Below are 8,873 nucleotides of genomic sequence, written 5' to 3'. Positions count from 1 at the left end.
TCATTTGATCAACAAATATTTATTGAGAAACTATTTTAAACCAGGCTCTTTATTAAGTACTAAAGGTAAACATCCTTAAGTAGTATGAGTGTCTTAACAATCATACTATTAGTCTGGAAGAATATTTTATCAAAAATGACCCATGGACCATCTCTTTCAGAATCCTGTGATGTAATAATTTAAAACTGATGATTTCTGTGTTCCACCTGAGATCAAATGAGTTATATTATCTGCTCGTAATTCCTAAGAATATCATTTTAGCAAACACTCCAGGTGCTTCATGACATAGGAAGAAAACCTTTTTGTTTTGGTTCCAAGTTTGTGTGGTTTTGCAAAGTAGGCTCATATTAGCCTAGGGCCTTGTTCTATATTGAAAGAAGACTGGACCAAGAGAAGAAATAGAAAAAAATGGCAAGCTCCTGACTGTGTTAAAAGTTTCATTTAAATATTTCTGTTTCAGGCTTCACAAACAAAATACCAACTCTAGCATTGGATCTTATTTTCTTCTTTGAATATTATTTCCTGTGAAAGGGTTCTGGACTTCACTCAGGTTTCTTCTCCAGTTTTTAATGTATGTGAGTTCTGCAGGTGAATTATTTTACTGCTAATACCCAAGCCCAGATTGATCCAGTATGGTCCATTACAAATCCTTAGTAATCATGGAGTAATTGTTCAGCATATCATTAGATTTTGTTTTCATAATTCTAACAATTGAAAAATCTCATCAGTTGATGCCTACCAAATATTGCAGTGAAATTGATACTAATCCAAACAAATACTGTTTTGTAGTCCTGGGGAAGCTGAAAGTTTTATGGGTTCTAATGCTCCTCAATGAAATAAAATGACATTTTAAAGGAAGGGGATCCAAGTATTCACAGTAAGATATCCTTACCATATAGTTAAATGAAATTATGTGCTCAGTGAATATTCACCAGAAAATTAACATTTTCTAAGCAACTGACCAACTTGAAGGAAACAATTTTATTTTTAATTAAAATTGTGGTTCATGAGAAAAGTATAGTCAGGGAATAAGGGGTGTTTGTGTATGTGTGCGTGATATGCTTCTTGAACACAGCAAACAGTTTGACACATACAGAACATTCTGTTTAGTCTTAAGACACAAGAAATGACATTAGAAGGATGACATTTTCAGGCATAACCCTTTAGATGTATGGGGTTCAGAATGAAGACCAAAGTATACACATTCATTTTTATTGAAAGTTAAATTTGTTTTAAACCTGTTGTGTGATGTAATTGTAGATATTCAAAGATGATTTATTAGATGCTTCATTCATACAGCATGAAAGACAAGAGGAGGGAAACAACTCATAAAGACCTTCTAAGTACTGCTTAGTGAGCTCAGGTTACTCCTGGTAATCAATCCCAATGCCTTCAGGGACTTCATGACCACATAAATATGGACTCTGTTGGATTATAATGGCTGAGTGGACCACCAATGCAAAAATAGCCTTTGTTCTGTTCTATAGTATAGTTCATCAACTGCCAACAGCCATGACTGACCTGGTGAACAGCTAATTATTTATTAATTTCAGATTCTTCCTTAATTATACTCCTTTTATTATTCCATCTCTAAGCCTTTGGATACATCATACTCTTCAATGTATATTTAATTGGTTAAACTGTTAAAACAGTTTCTTTCCTAAAGAATCATCCTTTGCATCACTAAATTCAGTCCAAAAAATAATTTATTGACAAAACACTTCTTTTTCACCTAGACAAGACTTCAAGTAAATAAAGAATAAGATAGTGAAGAAAATTATATTAAAATTATTTGAATATTTGTTGGCTTTTTATAGTTGACTTAGTAGTTATTATGTATAATTTGTTTTCCTCCTTAAAAATCCCTGTGTTTCTAAGTCACATAACTGAAATTTTTAGAGGACTGTGTCTTAAGAAGGTTATTATGTAGGTGATCTAATTCCCCAAGGGAATGAAATTAATGCAAAGACCAGCAAAATCTTTCTCAAGCAATTCTGCAAAGCAAAGAGCTTTATAAACCTGACATATACAAATAATTATAGTAATAATTACAATGGTAATAAAAGTAGCTAACTCTTATTTAGGTCTTAGTATGTCCCAAAGAGTAATTTGCATTTTTAGATGTGTATACTTTATTTTTCACAGCAAAATCCACAAGATGAGTACTATTATTATCGCCATTTCACAGGAGCGAAAAGTAAGGCATAGAGAGGTAAAATATTTTACACAAAGTTTTACACAAAGTCAGACATCTAGTAATTGGTAAGGCTAGAATTCAAACCCAAGCTATCTGGCTCCAGAATAAAATTTCAAATATTGGATCAATCACCATTGTGAGAGAGGAATCCTGGAAAAAAATGAAATAAAAAAAATGAAATAAAATAAAATATTTGGTTCTTGCTAAATGGCAAAGACTTTGAATTCCTTTTGAGTTAAATACAAAAATTACATAGTGATTTATAATTAAGAATTATGATCTGTCAGCTGGTAAATTGGTTAGGTTCTCCTGTAATTTTGACAAAAGCAAAGAATTGCAGACATTTGAGTTGTTAAATATTTGTTACCCAGTCATTAGGCTCATTCACTCTCATAAGATTGATACCAACATTTAGAGCCCTCACTGAGAAACAACGGCCCATAGGAAGATTAGGAATGGTGGTAGAAGGGTAACTGTAGAAGAGGAGGTGAAGAAGTTTGAGCCAAGTGCATGAGTATACTTGGGCAGATCAAATTTAGGAAAGAATATCTGGGGGAAGTTAAGGATCTTCACATTTATTCCATTAAAGCTATTCATGTGTCTATATTTATCCTTTGGAAAGTATTCATGTAACCTGGGTAGTGGGGGTGAGTACAAACAAGTAGTCTAATATAAAAGTTGTTCAACAGAAGTTTCATTTTCACGTGGCTTCTCCATCACCACATTAAAACAAGTTTTTTGTAATCCTGGTAACCAGGATAGGTCCAGGTGTAAATTAAACTTTGATGTGATTTTTTTCCCCCACATACCATTCATGTGTATCCTTGATCTGTTTTTTGAAGAGCCCAAGCCCTTCATACCCTCTGCTGTTCTGGGAATTAATGGATTAAACCCCAGCTTTAAAGGAGAATACATGTTATAGAAATTTTCAGCCAACTAATCATTGTACTAGAATTAAAAGTCATGATTTGTTTTGAATTTTTCTCTAAATAGCCTTAACTTCAAACAAATATTTATCAGTAATGAGCTAATTGTTTTTAAAGATTTCTACTGCAACTGTAACAATAATTCTGAATTCAGAAATCATTTGTTACTGCATGATAGTGTAAAAAATGTTTTTCATTTATAAAATGGGTTATAATAATACCTAACCATAGATTTGAGAAAATGGAAAAAAAAAAAAAAAGAAACAAGTGTGTCCATCCTAAATTCCTCCTTTAATTTTCATGCCCATGCTATAAATGTGAAAAAGGGAGAGGCCCAATACATGGTGTAGAAACAGATGTACTTAGGCATAACTCTGGTAAAGGAAGTGGTGATTTCTGTTGAAATTAAAAATTTGAATTTCTATAATATTTCAGAAAACAGTGTTTTCTCTTCACATGATTTAGAGTTTTGGAAATCATCTGGTCCAAACTCTGCATTTTATAGATGAGGAAAATGAACCTCAGTTCAAATAGCAATTTTGTACAGAATAATTATAAACATATGTCTCTGGATTCCTGAAAGATCTGCACTATCTTATAAATATTTTTATCATCTCTGAAGATATATATGTATTTAAGCAATATAAAAAGCAAATAAAAACAATGAGATACTACCATGTATCTATTAGAATGGCTCAAATCCAGAGCCCTGACAATACTAAATGCTGGTGAGAATATGGGAACAACAGGAACTCTTATTCATGGCTGCTGGGGATGGGTAAGTGGAGTACAGAGGGTTTTTTGCAGTGAAAATACTTAGTATGATGCTATAATGATCAGTACATGTCCATATACATTTGTCCAAACCCATAGAATGTACAACACCAAAAGTGACCATAATGTGAAATATGGATTTGGGGTGATTATGATATGTCAATGTAGGCTCATCAATTGTAACAAATGTACCACTCTGGTGGGGAATGTTAATAATGGGGAAGGCTATGCATGTGTGGGAAGGAGAAATACACAGAAATCTCTTCATTTTCCTCTTAATTTTGCTATGAATCTAAAACAAAACTGCTCTTAAAAAAGGAAAATATCTTAAAAAAATTAAAAAAATAATAAATTGTGTCCAAAACTTATAAGGAATTCCTGAAAATCAATGAAAAGACCAAAAAAAAAAAAAAAAAAAGAGACAAGGATATAAACAAAAGGGAAAATCTAAATACCAATAAATAACTTAAAATATTAAAATATTTAATCTCTCTTGACAATCAGATAAACATATTAAAACAGTTGTTAGAAACTAATCAGGTTAACATATAGTATATTAAAATTAAATTATATTCAATTGACTTTGAGAAGGAAACTTTTTTTTTCATTCCTATTATGTCTGGCATGGTTCTAGGTGCTTTATCCTCATTGCCTTTCTTCCTGAAGTCTTAGAGTAAACTAATGAATGAGTTTTGTCATCTTGATGATACAGATGAGCAATTTGAAACTCAGAACAGTTAGGAATTTGCCAAAGAAAACACAGCTTAAAATTCTAATCAGTTTTCAAAAATTATGTTGAACTTCGGAGTCTAATTTTTCTGTTTGGACATGTGTATGTATATGTGTTGGGCAAATGGAAAGGTACAATTTGGTGAAAGAGAAAACTTTGAGCCCATATCTTGTTTTTTTTTTTTTTAGAACAAGCACTATTTATTCAGAGCTGACTCTGTTCAGCAAGGTAGTCAGCCACAACCATTTGCATTTGGCAGAGACTCAAAGACAGTTAGAGGTGTAGGAAAGCTTTCTGATGGTAAATAAAAGGAAGACATATGATCAGAGGTTGTGAATTGTGGAAGCTGGAGGTAGCTGTATCTTGTTAATTCACAAGGATAGAGACTGTGTTGTAACCACCTTCATATTCCTAGAACCTGCCATAGCAACAGGAATAAGGTTAAAAATTGAATAACCCAGAATTGAAAGACTGGTATCATATTTTTATATTTAAAATTTGTAATATTTTTGAGAAGATGTTCTCAATTTTAGAAATATATTACCTGATTCATCAAAAGTAGTCTTAACCTGCTAAAATGTTTGGCGTACACAATACACACACACACAAACTAGAATACAGCTCTCCAAGCTAGTGGTTATGAAAATAGATAAGACAACTATATCAATGTAAGTGGCATATTTCTTCCAATATATTTTGACATGTAGCTATTTTTACCCCAAATAATTATATCAGAACAAATCAAGTTTCTAGCAGCAGCTCTTATGCAAAATGAAAACACAGCTCATTCTTTCAATCAAGCCTTCATCTTGGCCTGGGGGGGAAACACTATTGAGAAAGCAGAGCTGTTAAAAGGAACATTCTTCTGTTGTATTCTGACTATTAGAAACCAAATCAGCAAAACATCCAGAAACCATTACAAGTAAACAGACTTCATGCAAGAAGCCAGTTTTGCACATTGAGGACAATAGACTTCTATAATACATGTTCCAAAATTTGAAAGGAAAATATAAAGAAAATCTTAGCTATCAAAAGAAATACTGGATGAGGGGTAATTCTTGGAAGCAATACCTAGGTCAAAAGATATATTCAATTGCTACAGACACCAAAGATGTTTATATAGAATAATAATTATAACGAGTATAAAATTTAACCCAATTCACTGTCACATTCCTGTTCGGTAAGAGTATCTTCTCACTTATTTTGCTTATGTAGCCCTTGCTGGTGACAATAAGTTTTAGTATACTAATAAATTGATTTAGTCAGGGTTCATTAAGGAACTAGATATCACACTCAGTGAGTAGTTTGAGGAGAGTTTAATTTAGGGATTTTTTTTTTAATGTCAGCAGAATTTAAAAAATCAACAAGGCATATTTTGGTACACCAGGGCTAGTCGAAGAGGACAAAAGGAAAGGAGCTTTTGGAGAAGGACATAGCCCACAGAAACCTAGAAATGATGAGATCTGAGTCTCTGGAAATTACTTTGGGTAAAGAACCAAAATCTTATAAACCACAGAAGGATAGAGTATTGCTTTCTCCATTGTACAATCACCCAGCAAATATCAGCAGGTCATCCTGGGAGAGTTGGAGAAAATTCACAATGTTTACCTGAGGCCATGTTGCAATGTCTTATCTCAAAAAGACCCAGGTTCTCCTGGGTCAAGGCACTCCAAATCTGTGAATTGGTTTATACCTAGGAACTGAGTAAGAGGCTATGAATCTTCACTGCAGTGAGTTGAGTTAGGTTGCTGCCCACTTGATGTAAGTATATTTTTGCTATTATATGCCAAACAGCATATTAGTAACTGATGGTCTATTTCATTTCTAGCAGTCTTGTAATGAAATAGGCAACACCATACATGTAGGCACAGACACTGACCACCAATTCCTCTTTATAATTTAATGTGATCATTTCTCTCACCTTATCTCTGGTAGTTAAGAGCTGTCACCTGCTTTTACTACTTTATTATCTCCTTAATTTTAGTGAGATCAGGAAATTCAGTTTTATTACATCATTCCCACAGTCAACCCTGTTACACAGAAGACAGCCACCAGTGAACATTTCAAAGATGTTTATAGCTCTCTCGTCAAAGCATTTCTTAATATCTTCTAGGTAGTAGCCTCTTGTTATTTCTGTTGGTAAAAGAAGGGAATGTCTTAACAGGTTAAAAATAACATTTGCTTTCCCCCATGCCTTGAATTCTTTTCTAACAGCATGCCTAGATAGTTCTGGCATTTCTCGCTCATTGACTATAAGCCATTAAAGAGTGTAGGCTTCATTTAGTACTTATGCTACACCAAAGCTAATACATTACATCTTGAATTTGGGGTTTGTGAAACCATGTCAATAATTTCAATCCAATACAGCATTATGTTTTCCTTCTTGACTCAATACCTTAGAATCCACTTCTATGCATGCTTTTCCAAGCCTGACTAATAGAAATTGGGAAGTTTTTACAATTAACTTGTCCATGACCTCCAAAAATAGATTGCAATTGCATGTCACTGGTTATCTGTGATCCCTGGCAAGAAAGCTACAAGTGCATCCCTCAAATATATGAGCAATCCAATCCCAGAATCCCATCATGAAAATTTGTTTCCTGGGAACACTCTTAAGTACTGATTGTTGTATCAATCAGTATCTTAGCAGGTAGCACTTAAACTGGGTAATTCTAGATGAGTGTGATAAAAAAATATTACAAAGGAATGAGCAGTCTATGAAAATAAAGAAAAAATGCAATATTCTTGGATTAATATGGTAGCTTTCAGATTGAAAAGATGGTCATCCTCAGTTCCTGCAGTTCTATGTGTACCTACCACACCTCCCATTGAGATGAAGTATATTTTATCTTCCTTTGATTTTGGACTGGCTTATGACTTGTTTTGACCAAGAGCATGTTGTCAAAGTGATACTGTGTCATTTTTTAAACTAGCTCTGAAGAAGTCTGGCAGCTTTTGCTTTCACTGTTTTGGAGCCCTGAGCTACTATGTAAGAAGCCTGGCTACCTTCTGGAGAGAAAGGCTTATCTGGGTTGCAGCCTTTCCTGCTACCCTAGCTAAAAACCCAGCTGCATTTTGCTGCAGGTACTACCCCAGCCAATGCTACATGGAGCAATAATAAATTGTCCGAAAATCCATGACACAGTTGATGGTCCATGGGCAAGTGAATGGTTGTTGTTGTGTTAAATTACAAAGTTTTGGGTCTGTTTGTTATTCATCAATATATAACTGAATCAGCTAGTAAGAGTGGAACATTGTAACACCTTCAGATCTGAAGGGCATGCTTCGTGTATACCCTTCTAAGCTGAGCATAAGTTCTAGCTTCTCTTTGAGAGCCTATGCAGAAGTAATCTATAAAACTTCAAGAACTCTAAATAACTTATTGTCACCATCCTTATATCCTTTATATCCAACAGCTTGCCTTGTAACTCCTTTACCCAATCTTTTCTCGCCAATTACATTATTAATTTTTGGTGTGGGAGATCACTATTTTTTGAATCTTGATATTGCTATAACCCCTGGAAAATGTCTCTCGGAAAGAGTAGGCATTAAGATAGAGAAGACTTTGCACAAGAACACATGAAAAGGATGTTTATCTAAGAGTGGTCACAATATTTTTAAACATGACTTTAAATTCTGTCAACAGAATATTAATTAAAGTTAATACATTTATATATTCAATGACCATTAACAGTTAAAGGGTAACTACTAAATTCATGAAAACTAATAATTTTTCTTTGTACTATTTAATAATTGCAAACTACTTTCCCAAAGAATAATACACCTCTTTTACTTATATCACTGTTAAAGACACTATTCTAAGAGATTTACACAGGATTCATAAATTTTACTGAATCACTAATGGCCATCTGTACTATGTATCATATTGTAATGAAATGCAGCTTTCATAACTGTTATTTGATCCTTAGTAAAATAGCACCTTTGATATGATGAATAAATACTCAGTTTGGCATGATAAAGATAATCATTTTTAAATCTGAATAGTACTTACTATGCACCAGGCATTTTTCTAAGAGCTTAACCATATTAATTCATTTAATCCACAGAGTAGTCCAATGAGTAATATTATTAATGTCTCCATTTTACTAATGAGGACACTAAGGCACAGAGAGATTATGTAAATTTCTACATATGTTGATTGAGTACAGAGTCAATTGAGAGGGTTATTTTCCATAAGGTTCCAATAGCTATGTGGACACACCTTGAAGTACAAGATATAAATGTC

This window comes from Pseudorca crassidens, chromosome 4 (genome assembly GCF_039906515.1).
Source record: "Pseudorca crassidens isolate mPseCra1 chromosome 4, mPseCra1.hap1, whole genome shotgun sequence".
NCBI lineage: Eukaryota > Metazoa > Chordata > Mammalia > Artiodactyla > Delphinidae > Pseudorca > Pseudorca crassidens.
This window is presented reverse-complemented; position numbering follows the sequence as displayed.